Raw genomic sequence first — 13789 nt, forward strand, 5'->3', positions numbered from 1 at the left:
TGTGTGTGTGTGTTTGTGTGTGTGTGTGTGTGTGTGTGTATGTGTAGTGTTCTTTGTATAGACACACAGAGTTTTACTTCTTCCTATATTTTCTCTGGGTACTGTGGAAAATTCACCTGACTTGGAACTTAATTTTAATTTTCACTAGGTACAAATAAACATCAAAAGACATAGTTTCTTTGGAAATGTATAGAAAAGCCAGATAATCTGTAGAAAGCAATTTTCATATTATTCTGATGTCTGCCACTAAAGTGATGAATGATCAAACTTTTAATTCTGTGCTCCATATTTTGGCAAGAAATTGGCTATAAAAGCAGGAAATTCTACTTTCCCTTTCCTATGTAGTATGATAATGACAGCACAGTCACAAGTTGAGAGGTTGTTGTCTTTTATTTAATATAGTGGTAACGTGTTTTGCTTTGTTTTTCTTTTGTTTTGTTGTTGTTGTTTGTTTGTTTTGGCAGAAGTAAGGATTGAACCCAGAAGCACTTTTTTTTGGTACATATGATTAAACCCAAGCATGCTTAACCACTGAGCCACATTACCAACTCTTTTTATTATTTTTTTATTTACACATAGGGCATCACTAACTTTAAGTCTTTTAGGTTGGCCTTGAACTTGCAATCCTCCTGCCTCACCTCCAGAGTCACTGGGATTACAGGCATAAGCCACTGCACCTGGCTTCAGCCCTTTTTTATTTTGAGTCAGAGTCTCACTAAATTGCCTAGGCTGGTCTCAAACACGAATCCTCCTGCCTTAGCCTCCTAAATTGCTGATAATACAGGAATATGCCACCAAGCCGGGCAATAGTAATGTTATTTTTAGAGAGAATTCAAGGAAAATGATAAGAACTCTGTTTATGATATTAATTTTGATTTGATATACATTATTTCCAGCCTATTAGGGTCTTAGCAGTACTGCAAATGTTCATTGATGGTTCAAAACAGGTGGTCCTCAAAATAGTACAGACTCTAAATAAATATTTCTATTCTTTAGCATACATTAGAATTTCCTGGGCAGCTTTATCAGACACAGATTTCTATACACCACCCCGAGTTTCTAATTAATTAGATCTAGGGAAGAAAGAAATTTTTCCCAAGGAATGCTTAATGTTACTGTCAGGCACTACACTTTGAAAAACCATACAAATTAGAAGCCCTTGTAAGCCCAAGGTACCCATCAAAAAACTTTCAACCAAGTGATATTCATGACAAGATCCGGTAATGCTAGGGAAGAAACACCATTCTTTTGCCTGTCAACAGTAAGTGCTTCCAGATGCTAAACTAAGAGAGGAGTTCTGGTGTGTGTCTTGTAGCCACAGCACTGTTATTGTATGAACTGCTGTAAAATGGCAAACTTAAAAATATTTTGTAGGGCTATGCATGATGGCACATTCCTGTAATCCCAGGGACTCAGGAAGCTGAGGCAATTTCAAGTCTCAAGCAAGTCTCAGCAAATTAGAAAGGCCTTAAGCTACTTAAAGAGACCATATCTCAAAATTAAAAAAAAAAAAACAAAAAAAAAACAAAAACAAAACAAAACAAAAAAAAAAAAAACGTTTGTAGCCAGGGATAAAGTTTCCCTGGGTTCAATTCCCAGTGCCAAAACCCAGCCCAAATCTTTTGTTGGTCAACAACTCAGTGTGTGAAACTCTTCCTTTACATCCCTAGAAAGAACAGCTAGACCTTGACCTCCAATGTTTACTTTGTCACAGCCAAAGCTTCTGAGTGACCTTTATTTAAACTGCAACAATTAAAACTCAAGCTGGGAGTGGTGCAGCCAGTGCTCTAACACAGTCCTTGGCAAACTAGATAGATAGATAGATGATAGATAGATAGATAGATAGATAGATAGATAGATAATTACATTTTTCCCATGCATTTCTCTTTTATTTTCTGAAGAACCTACAAGGTAAAAAGTAATTTTTTTTCCCCATTTTATAGAGGATGAAATTATGTTACAAAAAAATGAGTAATGAATTTGTGATCTCAAACCATGTGGATTTTACATCTTTAATGATAAATTTTCCCTAATTGCTTAAATTGCTGAATTGTGCAGTAGTCATGTCATAATCAGAAAATTACTGCCAAATAATTGTTAAAGTTGTAAGATATAAAGTAGATACTAAATACAGACACTTAAATATTTTGTTGAAGCTATTGCCTGTATAATTAAACATTTTCAAAAGGTGTAATTTATTTAAAATTATCTCATTTTGGAAAAGTTTATGTGAAGTTTTAAAAGCTATTCATAATGAATTTATAATATTTTAAAGATGTATATTTTTTTGCATTTATATTACCAGTTATGTATAATTACAACTGATCCTTTAAGAGAAGTATAAGAAAGATAGTATGTGTCTAGGAAGTGAAGTATAAATTACTCAAGACATGGCAGAGAAAAGGGATGAGTAGCCATCTGTAGAGGAACATGCCTATAATCCTGGCATCTTGGGAGTCTAAGGCAGGAGGATCACAATTAAGGCCAGCCCCAACAACTTGGTGAGGACTGAGAAACTTAATGAGACCTCATCTCAAAAGTTAAGACCTGGGAATGTAGCTCAGTAGTAAAGGAAGCTATAAATCCCCAGTACAACAAAGAGGTGGGGAATAAATGGAATGGGAAGGTTTGATGTCTTTAAAACTGAACCCTTACCTCTTAAAACTAACCCTCAGTCCTTTAAGGAAATATATCATGTGAAAACACAGTAGCATCCTGTAAGTGCTAATAGAACTCAACATTCTGGGATTTGGGTTTTGTTTGTTATGGGGGCCGGGTACCAGGAATTAGAACCCATAGGCACTTAACCCCTGAGCCACATCCACAACTCTTTTCATTCTTTTAAATTTTGAGATAGTGTCTCTCTCACTAAGTTGCTCAGGACCTCAGAGTTGCTGCCATTGGCCTTGAACTTGAATTACAGCTGTATGCCACAACACCCAGCTAAAACTCAACATTCTGAAAGTCATTTTTAAATAACCATAAACTGTCAAAAATGGACAGAATCAACTTTTTTTAGAATCTGGAATTTAATCCAAAACTTTTAGTAACCAAGAGACTAATGAAGAAAAGGGCAGCTATTTTTTGATATCGAGGGAAATTTTTTTAGGCACTGATGACAACTAAAATAATGGAATACAGACTTCAATGACTACACCAAACAAGAAATTCAGCCTTTGAGAAGAAATTGGTACAACTTACTAAACAATGACTGTGGTCCTCAGTGATAAACAACAACAACAAACTCTGAGGCAGAGGAGAATCTGATTATTACAGTTAACACATTTACAAAGTTCAGATACCCAATTAAAAAAAAATACAAGGCATGCACACAAAAAAGGAAAGTGTCTCATTCAAAGGAGAAAGATATATTGACAGAAATATTCCCTGAGAATTCCAGATATTGAAGTTAGGCAACAGTCAAATATACTCAAAAAGCTTAAGGAAAGTCTGAATAAATAAATAACTAAAGGAAACCAGGAGAATGATGGATGACCAAAATGAGAATACAAATAAAGAACTTGTATAACCTACTAGAAATTTTGGGACTATAAGTGATTTTAAGACATACTAGAACTAGACCTACCAAAAGGCATATACTGAACCATGCGTGGGTAATACACACCTGTAATCCTAGCTACTCAGGTTCTCACGAGGCAGGAGATCACAAGTGTGAGGCCAAGCTGGGCAACTTAGACCCTATCTCAAAATTAACATTTTAAAAAGGGCCATGGAAGTAGCTCACTGGTAGAGCACTTGCTTAGCATGCACAGAATACTGGATTCAATCCCCAGTACCCCAAACCAAAGGTATATACTAAAACTTTTTTTTAAAGAGAGGGAGAGAGAGAGAAAGAGAAAGAGAGAGAGAGAGAGAGAGAGAGAGAGAGAGAGAGAGAGAGAGAGAGAGAGAGAATTTTTTAATATTCATTTATTTATTTTAGTTTTTGGCAGACACAACATCTTTGTTTGTATTTGGTGCTGAGGATCGAACCCAGGCCGCATGCATGCCATGTGAGTGCGCTACCGCTTGAACCACATCCCCAGCCCCTATACTAAAACTATTTAAGGACATACTCTTCACCCTCCTTGCAGCATGTTCAAGTAAGTAAAAAGAGAAAGAGCATTTAGAAGCTCTGTGGTGGAATTAGATACTTAATGAAAGTTGATGTTAATAATATCTAATATAAAACATCTATTAGACAAGATGTCAGAGAAGTTGGGCTTCTGTTGACTTGCTTTTCATTGGCTGATTTGTCTTGGAACAAGCACTGAACATCTCCTCCATAGTAGGCTGTTCTGTGAAACAGATTATCTGTTCTATGAACAAATGAAGAGCCAGTAAAACTGTACAGAACAGATAAAACTATCAATCATCCACAATGCAGTATATTGGCTGGTTTCTTATTAAAACTTTTTAATCAGGAAAGAGAAAGCTGTTTTGAAAAACTGTTGTACTAAAGTCACAGGAAATTGGAGTCTATTTAATTGGCTAATTTGAAAGAAAGACACAAATAACCAAAATTATAGTACAAATTTGAAACTCATTTGTGGTCAGTTTTCTTACTCATTCCTAACAAACTGAACCACATTTCTTTTTTTTTATTGGTTGTTCACAACATTACAAAGCTCTTGACATATAATATTTCATACATTAGATTGAAGTGGGTTATGAACCCCCAATTTTACCCCAAATGCAGATTGCAGAATCACGTCGGTTACACATCCACAAACATTTCTTTTTCTTTATGCTCTGCTATAAGTTAACAGTAAAAGCCAAAGAAACAGCATCAAACATACTCAGATTTTGATTGCTTTGTTGATTCTTTCTAGTTACCAGTCTAAAAAGTCCATCTTAACAAAATTTAGGATCCAATTATCAGGTTTTCCAAAGGGTTTCTGAAGTTCTTTTTGTTGTTGTTGTTTGTTTTTTATCAATTAAAAATATTTCTTTTACCAAGTCACTTTCAATGAAGATTTTCAATGGAAAGTGTGGTGTTCTGCCTTGAAATCCATTTGATACTTAGGAAAAATCAAATCTAGTTAAAAATTAAATCTCTGGTTAAAATTAAATCTCTATTGGTTTCAGACTGTGGCTTTTCTTTGCTCCTATATCATTAGATTTATATTACCCAAGTTTTCTTTTGGAAATAGGTACAGAATTTTCACAGCTGTATTCGGGTAACTGAAGACTTTTTGTCCCCAGAACATTTTGTACAGTCATTTCACTTAACACAGGAACTGAGACTTTTGAAGGAAGAAATCAATTATGATGATAGGCTCCAGGTAAGAAATGAATGTTCAGTCCTTTTATATTCAGAAATTAAAATATATGCATAATAGTTTAGGCAGTCATTTCTGGTTTGTCACAACAAGCTAACTGAAGGTGAATATTAATGTATATTTAATTGTATGAATTTTAATGGCCCTTATTATAACTTTTGGCTTAGAAACACTTTTAGATTTTGACATTTTTGTTATTGAATTTGGCTTTCCTAGGTCCCCATTAAAATTATTAATATTTTTAGCATGGTAGTTGTCATTTGTCAGTTTCTCTCCAGCTTAAGTGATGAGAAATGTCAATATCTCTTTCAGGTTAAAATATCCTGTATCGGGCTGGGGATGTGGCTCAAGCGGTAGCGCACTCGCCTCGCATGCGTGGGGCCCGGGGTTCAATCCTCAGCACCACATACCAATAAAGATGTTGTGTCCGCCGCGAACTAAAAAATAAATATTAAAAATTCTTTCTCTCTCACTCTCTCCTCTCTCTCTCTCTCTCTCTCTTTAAAAAAATATCCTGTATCATGCAGTCAGAGAAATGGTGAGAGCTCTGAAGGTACATGAAGATGAAGTAGAGGATATGGAAGAAAATTAAGTGTGTCCTGTTGGATAATTTTAGATCGTAGAACCGGGATTACCTCCCCTTGAATGATGACACATGTGCACACTGATTTAAGCTTCACAAAACCTTCAGTGCCAAGAAATTCTCTTTGTAGTGATTACTTGTTACTGACACCACAGCAGTATAGCATATATCACAGCTCCTGTGATTCAATGTCATAAAACAAGGTAAATTTTAAAACAGCAATTCTGAGCTGTTTCTGTATCATAGTGTATATGATGTTTGTGAAAATGTCAGATTTAAAATTATGTATTTATTTTTGGTAAAAAATTCTATGCTATATTGTTGATCAAGTGTAAATGTGCCCTTGTACAGTTTAATAAGATAACTGATATTTTTCACTACATTGAGACAGTTACTGTGAGAATAGGACACAAACACCAGCCATTGCCTGCATTTGGGAAATTGCTGAATTGCTCAGCAGTCATGTCATAATCAGAAAATTACTGCCAAATAATTGTAAAATTTGTAAGATATAAAGTATATAAAGTAGATACTAAATATAGACACTTCAATATTTTTTGAAGCTATTGACTGTATAATTAAACATTTTCAAAAGGTGTAATTTATTTAAAATTGTCTCATTTTGGTAAAAATAATGTGAAGTTTAAAAGCTAAATATTAAACTTAATATGCTATATAAATATATACATATATACATTTAATGATGTATTTTTTTAAAAACATTAGCTTGCTTTTGTTAAAGTGCAAGTGTTACATATGGCTTTGTACATTAAAGTTAAAAGGGGTTTTACATTTTCTATTAATAAGACTTTATGGGCTGGGGATGTGGCTCAAGCGGTAGCACGCTCGCCTGGCATGCGTGCGGCCCGGGTTGGATCGTCAGCACCACATACCAACAAAGATGTTGTGTCCGTTGAGAACTAAAAAATAAATATTAAAAATTCTCTCTCTCTCTCTCCTCTCTCTCTTAAAAAAAAAAGAAGACTATCAGAAATTGGATTACTTAGTTCGTCCTCTTTTGACATACATACTACTGGGACAGAAAAGAGCTTGCAGTTGAGAGTTTGGATATGCATAATAAAAAACTGTGTGGCCCCAGTAAGTAGCATTAATTTAGAATCTTGATTTTAATAGCTGATGACTATTATCAGCTGTCTAATTGAGGTGTGTATAGGCCTAACTATGCAAAATATTATTAAAAAACAGTTCCAGGTGCAGTGGTGCACATTTGTAAACATAGTGACTTGGAAGGATCACTAGTTCAAGGCTAGTCTCAGCAACTTAGCAAGACCCTGTCTCAAAATAAAAAGGCTTTGGGATATGGATGGGAGGGTGAGTGGCCTGGGTTTAATCCCCTGTAGAAGAAAGGGGGTGGGGTGGGGTGGGGAGGGACTCTGATAGCCCAAGTTCTGGGTATTTTCCTGATTGTTTTCTTTTGTTTTTTTGTGTGGATGGGTTTTTTTTGTCTACCATTTTTATCTCCACATAGACTATTTTGTCACTGTCTATCCCAAAGTTCAGCCAGGATTGTGAGCAAATACCTTTCATGTGAACTCCCAACACTTGGCACAAGGACTAATGAGATAGCTAACTGGCCAGGAAAGAAAATTCTCTAAAGAAAGGAAATTGGGCTAATAAATACTTACTATGATTTGGTGAGCTATGACTTTTTAAATATTCCCCTGTTGATGAACAAGAGATGTAGCCCAGTGGAAGAGAATTTACCTAGCATGCGTGAGGCCCTAGGTAGGTTCAATCCCCAGCACCACAAAAACAAGACTTCCCTGTTGATTCACTTATTTTTACACATTTATTTTTGTGCTGCTGGGGATTGAACCGAGGGCCTTTAACCCCGAGCTACATCCCAAGCCCCATGAGCTTTGACTTTTTAATAACCATTTTTTCAAATATGCCTCAACTGATTGTAATTTCTTTTGCCTGATGCTTTTGTATGTGATATCTGATTTAAGTTTTGATATGAAATTAAAGGCAAGATAATTCTGGATATTACCACCTGCTGGTCTCCTGGTCTGCCAAGAGCCAATTGTCTATGATGATTTTTCTCCCAAAAAGCATTTGCCTCTTTCAGTATTGCTTAAGCCACATTTTAACCATACTACAACCCCTTTCATATATCTGAAGCCAAGGAATTTCTGGCCAGGCAGTGGCTTAAAACTTGATTGATGAGATTATTCTGTCTATAGTCTGAAGAAAGTTGCCATGCTCTGAAATTCATGCTAGTGAACTAAATTGTGCTAAGTCTATGGTGGAGAGAGAACACTGTTGTGCTTATATCATAAAAGATATTTGTAAACTTTGGAAGGCTGGGGAATTTCAGGTATATCATTGCCCCTTTTATTTTTTTTTTTTTATTTTGAGGCTAGCCTCAAATTTGTGGTCCTCCTGCCTCAGCCTTCCAAGTCACTGGATTTGCAGGCATGTGCTACCTTGCCTGGCTAACTGTGTAAAACAGAAATATCAAGATCAAGGAAATGTTCAGAGTGAAACTTGTGCTGAATAGTTAGGACCTTCCCACTTTAGTATATAATGTTTTATGGATTTTTTCTGATTAATGAATTTATGAGTATTCGAATCCATTTCTTTTCTAATGTGGGAATTTAAACACATAATAAATCAGTATGTTACTTCCATTTTGTGGGTATGGGTTTAATTATGAGATAAGAAAGATTGGTGAACTTAAGAAGAAAAGTGCTCTCATACCTTTATTTTACTCTCTATGCATATATTGAATATATAGAGATAGATAGATTCAGTAAGTTCTGTTCTAGATTCCGACCTATCAAAAATATTCTGCAGACCTGATTAGATAAGCACTTTCATCCTTGGGGAGGAAAAAAAAAGAGAAAGTGGTTTAGTTGACATTCAATACACTGTGCATTATGAATTAAGGTGTAGCACGTTGACCAAGATACAAAGCTTATACCATTCTCATGTTACCAAGAGTCAGACTTGGAAGCTTCCTAATTGCAAAATTATTACAACCTTGGTTCCTTAATAGGTTTACCTAGGAAATTATACCTTGAAGTCACATGGGAAGTGTGAAAGCTGAGTAATAAAGTACTTAGATTCCCACAGTAACCTATTTTGTATCTATTTATTGGTACTAGGGGTTGAACCCAGAGGTACTTTACCACTGAGCTACATCTCCAATTCTTTAATAGTTTTTTTTTTTTTTACATGTTGTCGGTCCTTGATTTTATTCATGTTTATATGCAGTGCTAAGAACCAAACCCAGGCCCTCTCTAAATTGCTAAGATTGGACTTGAACTTGTGAGCCTCCTGCCTTACTCTCCAGAGCTGCTGGGATTATAGGCATGCACTTCCACACCCGGGTACCTGGGTTTTTTGTTTTGTTTTGGTACCAGGGATTGAACTCAGGGGCACTCCACTAAGCCACATCCCCAGCCCTATTTTGTATTTTATTTAGAGACAGAGTCTTACCAAGTCTCACTTTTGCTGAGGCTGGCTTTAAACTTGCAATTCTTCTGTCTCAACCTCCCAAGCCACTGGGATAACAGGTGTGCAACACCAGACCCATCCCAGCTATCTTTTTAAATGAAAGTTGTTACTTAAAAATGAAAAACGTTGGCAGGCTACATCCAGGTCATACTAGCTGTATAGGAAGTTGAGTTCCCTTTTGTTAATAGGGTGGTTTTCAAAGCAGACTCGGCTTTTACATAAGCTCAGTAGGCTGGGGATATAGATCAGTGGTACAGTACTTGCTTACTATGCATAAGACCCTGGGTTCAATCCCCAGCACCATCTAAATCAAAAGTCAACTCAGTGTAAATGAGCCATCCAGATGCAGTCAGGATTGGAGGATTGCCCTTTTGTGGTTTTTGTCTTTGAAAATACCTCAGCCCTGTAGCCAATGAAGGGATGTCAAGGATGTGCTATATATATATATATATATATATATATATATATATATATATATATGGGGATCAGAGCTGGAATACCTTGAGAGGAGATGCATTCTAAGGACAAGTGAGGAGTTAAATGCTGTTTTCCAGCTCTCTAGTCTTTGACCCTAAATTTGACAGGTATGAATGATGTGAACAGCGGGGGGGGGGGGGGAGGGGGTGATGTCAACAAATACAAATGAGAAGTACAAGCCAGATAGAACTGACTTCTTTCCCAAGGAGAGCTGTGTGATCTTCTCTGACATCACAGAGGATGGTGACTCCCTCTCAGGTCTGTCACACTATTCCAAAAGAGGGAAGAAAAGGAACAGTTCCTAAAAATCACTGCACCATCTGAAGTTCACAGTGAAAACCACAAAACTTATAAGGAATAAAGCTTTAGGGCATAACACTCATAAAACTTCAACAATGACACATTATAAAAGAAAAAAAAACCTGGGATTACACTTTTGGTGATACTGGGGGTTGAATCCAGGCCGTGAAGCATACTAAGGAAGCTCTCTTCTGGTAAGCTACACTCATAGTCCTATAATATTTTAGTTTTTCACCACTATAAGAGGAAGGCACTACAAGAACAATTTTAGAGAAAAAGTTTATTTGGGGCTCAAGAGTTTCAGAGGTCTCAGTCCATAGATGGCCATCTCCATTGCTCTGGGCCCAGTTGAGACAGAACATGCGATAGGAAAGCAGCTTTCCAGCCACACCCTACCTGCCCACAGTTAACCATATCAGTGAATTAATACACTAGTTATGTGTAAGCTCTCATAAACCCAGTCATTTCACCTCTCACATGTGAGCTTTTTAGGGAACAACTTCCATCTAAGTCACAATGCGCATCGAATGTTTAAAAATTATAAATACTACAAATACAGGCTTTCTACCTTGAAGACCGAAAGTTTGCTTATGGAAGTAGTAAGGGTTGATTTGAGTCATGAAGTAACTAGTAGGAGGACGGTTATGTGAGAGTAAAGGGAAAGGTAATAGCAGACATAATTGGGTACAGATCACTACTACCACTATAACTAGGAAATAGTTGTGTGCATTCGTTTCGGTTTTTCTTGCAGGAGAAATTGCCAAGTAAACAATTCACATTCTGCTAAAGTTTTCCCCTTATATATTAATCGTATTGGAACCAATTTTGCATGTTCAAACTAAACCATGGCCTGACTATACAACAGGAGATTCTTTGAATCAAAGCTTTCTAAGCTGATGAAGCCATAGGATCTCAAACATTAGAAATTTTGCACATCTATTTAGTGGTCATCATATAATATAATCTATCATTTTCATGTTACCTCCCATGAGATATGAGTAGCAATTCAACCCATTCATATTAAGTCAAGTGCCAGTGTCGTCACATATCTTCTAAGTACTATACAAGCTGCAGAATATTTGTTACTTTCACATATTCAGAGTTAGGGATGACTTTGTTAGAAGTATTCCATTCACATCTCTCAAACTTAAGTAGTTAATTTTTTCAGAGTCAATCTAGTGTGTTCCAGTATTTGAACACATATTCCACAGTGCTCAGTGGGCCAGGAGCCAGTATTGTCAACTAAACTTTGGGGAGGGGTTTGATTGAAAGGTAGAGGGCTATGGGGTGTGACTCAATGTAGAGTGCTTGCCTAACTTGTGATGCTCTAGATTCAATCACTAGTACCAAGAAAGATTCTCATTTTTTAATTGTATCCTTGGCTCCTTCACCCTTAATCCTATCATACCTGTAATGCCCCACCCTTTTTAATTCTATTCCTGATTTAGTACCTATGTTAGAGAAGCAGGCTAAAAACTGCAAAAATTTACCCAACCCTCACTCCAATTCATATGACTACTGAAAAATCCTAATGAACAAGACTATTCCAAATATTTTTTGATTCTCCAGACCCAGTGCCTAACTGTGCCCCCCTCACTTTTAGAAAAATGGAAGGACAATCTACTTAATACTCCTTTAATTTTTTTTTGAGAGGGAGAGGGGGATACTGGTGGACTTTATCACTGAGCCACATCCTAAGATCTTTTTAATTTTTGCTTAGAGCCTCACTAAATTCCTGAGGCTGGCTTTGAATTTGTAATCCTCCTGCCATGGCCTCCAGTAGTTGCTGGGATTATAGGCATGTGCCACCATGCCCAAGGTCCCTATTTTATTTTTTGATAGGATATAACTAAATTGTTGATGCTGGTCTTGAATGGGACCCTTTACCTCAACCTCTGAATTCACTGGGATTACAGGCCTGTGCCACTGAACTTGACACAGGTCAGCCTTGAGTAAACCCTAGCAGCAAAACATGAAAAGTATGAGCAGACAGAAAATAAGTGGGCAAGCCTCTCATCCCTGAGCTAAGTTGGCCCAGTTCTTAAAGACATTTTATCTTTTAAGTCAGATTTCTGTATCTATTCTAGACAAAGCAAATTAATTAAGATATAAATTAGATCCTTTTCTTCCACAGCCAATCTGGCAATGACCAGAAAAGAACCAGTTTCTCACTGTCCACCAGATGGCACTGTTGGTCAGCAATGGCTTTTATAAAAGGAGGCACACTTCCCACTTTAAGGTGAAAATACCCTTAAAAAAAAAAAGCCAGGCGCAGCAGCTTGTAAGACTGAGAATCACAAGTTCAAAGCCAGCCTCAGCAACATAGTGAGACCCTATCTCTAAATAAAATACAAAATAGGGCTGAGGCTGCGGTTCAGTGGTTGAGTGTCCCTGAGTCTGAAGCACTAAGATCCCAAGTTCAAAGCCAATCTGGGTCATTTAGGAAACCCTGTCTCAAAAGAGCTGTGGATGCCCCTTGGTGGTAATAAGCTTGCATACCATGCATGAGGCCCTGTGTTCAATACCTTCTACCAAAGAACAAACAAAGACAGCAGTGGTGCAATACTGTACTCCCAGTGACTCCAGGCGGCTCAGCCTATGGGCTGAGACAGTAGGATCCTGAATTCAAAGTCAGCCTCAGCAAATTAGTGAGGCCAAAGAAACTTTGGGATACCCTCTCTCTAATAAAATATACAAAGATGCTTGGGATGTGACTTAATGATTAAGTGCCCCTGAGTTCAATCCCCAGTACCAAAAAAAAAAAAAAAAAAGACAAGGCATTTAAGTTAAACACACATTCAAGGTTATCCAGTTGACCTGTGAATAAGGAAAACAACTCAGTGAGACCCTGTATCTAAATTAAAAAAAAAAAAAATACAAAATAGGGCTGGGGATGTGGGTCAGTGGTGGAGTGCTCCCAATTTCAATCCCAAGTAAAAAAAAAAGATGTATGTATGTATATTCACACATATACACATAGAATATGTACATATGTAAATAATATATTTGTATGTGAGACACAAAAGTACCCATTGTAAAAAGCTATAAGTTCCATATTTTAATATCTTGAACTCACTTGAAAAAATATGTGCATTTCAATAATCCTGATAAAACACTAGAGAAGAAAACAATTTTTGAAAAAAAAAAATTATTATTTTTTTTGGTACCCAGGATTGAACTCAGAGCACTCAAACACTGAGCCCCATCATCAGCCCTATTGTTACATTTTATTTGGAGACAGAGTCTCATTGAGTTGTTTAGCACCTCACCATTGCTGAGGCTGGCTTTGACTTAAATATTCTCCTTTCTCAGCCTCCCAAGCCACTGTGATTACAGGCATGTGCCACTGCGCCCAGCAAGAAACTGATTATTTTGCAAATAACTTCCTCCTATTACGTTTTTTTTAAACAAGATTTCCAGGTTGTATGGATTACCATGGCAATATGATCTAGATAAAAGTATTACTCCATACTATTGAGTTTTTCAAAGAAATGTTTTCTGAAAAGATGAATATGAGAACTCGGGATCAGGTGTTAACACCCAGTTACTAATCTGGATTCAACAGGTAAGTCCAGGAGGACTGCCAAGCTTGATTCAAGCCTGTAATTCCAGTAGCTCAGGAGGCAGAGGCAGGAGGATCAAGTTCCCAGGCCAGGCTCAGCAACTT

The sequence above is a fragment of the Spermophilus citellus genome (genome assembly GCF_964194105.1).
Source record: "Spermophilus citellus genome assembly, chromosome: 14".
NCBI lineage: Eukaryota > Metazoa > Chordata > Mammalia > Rodentia > Sciuridae > Spermophilus > Spermophilus citellus.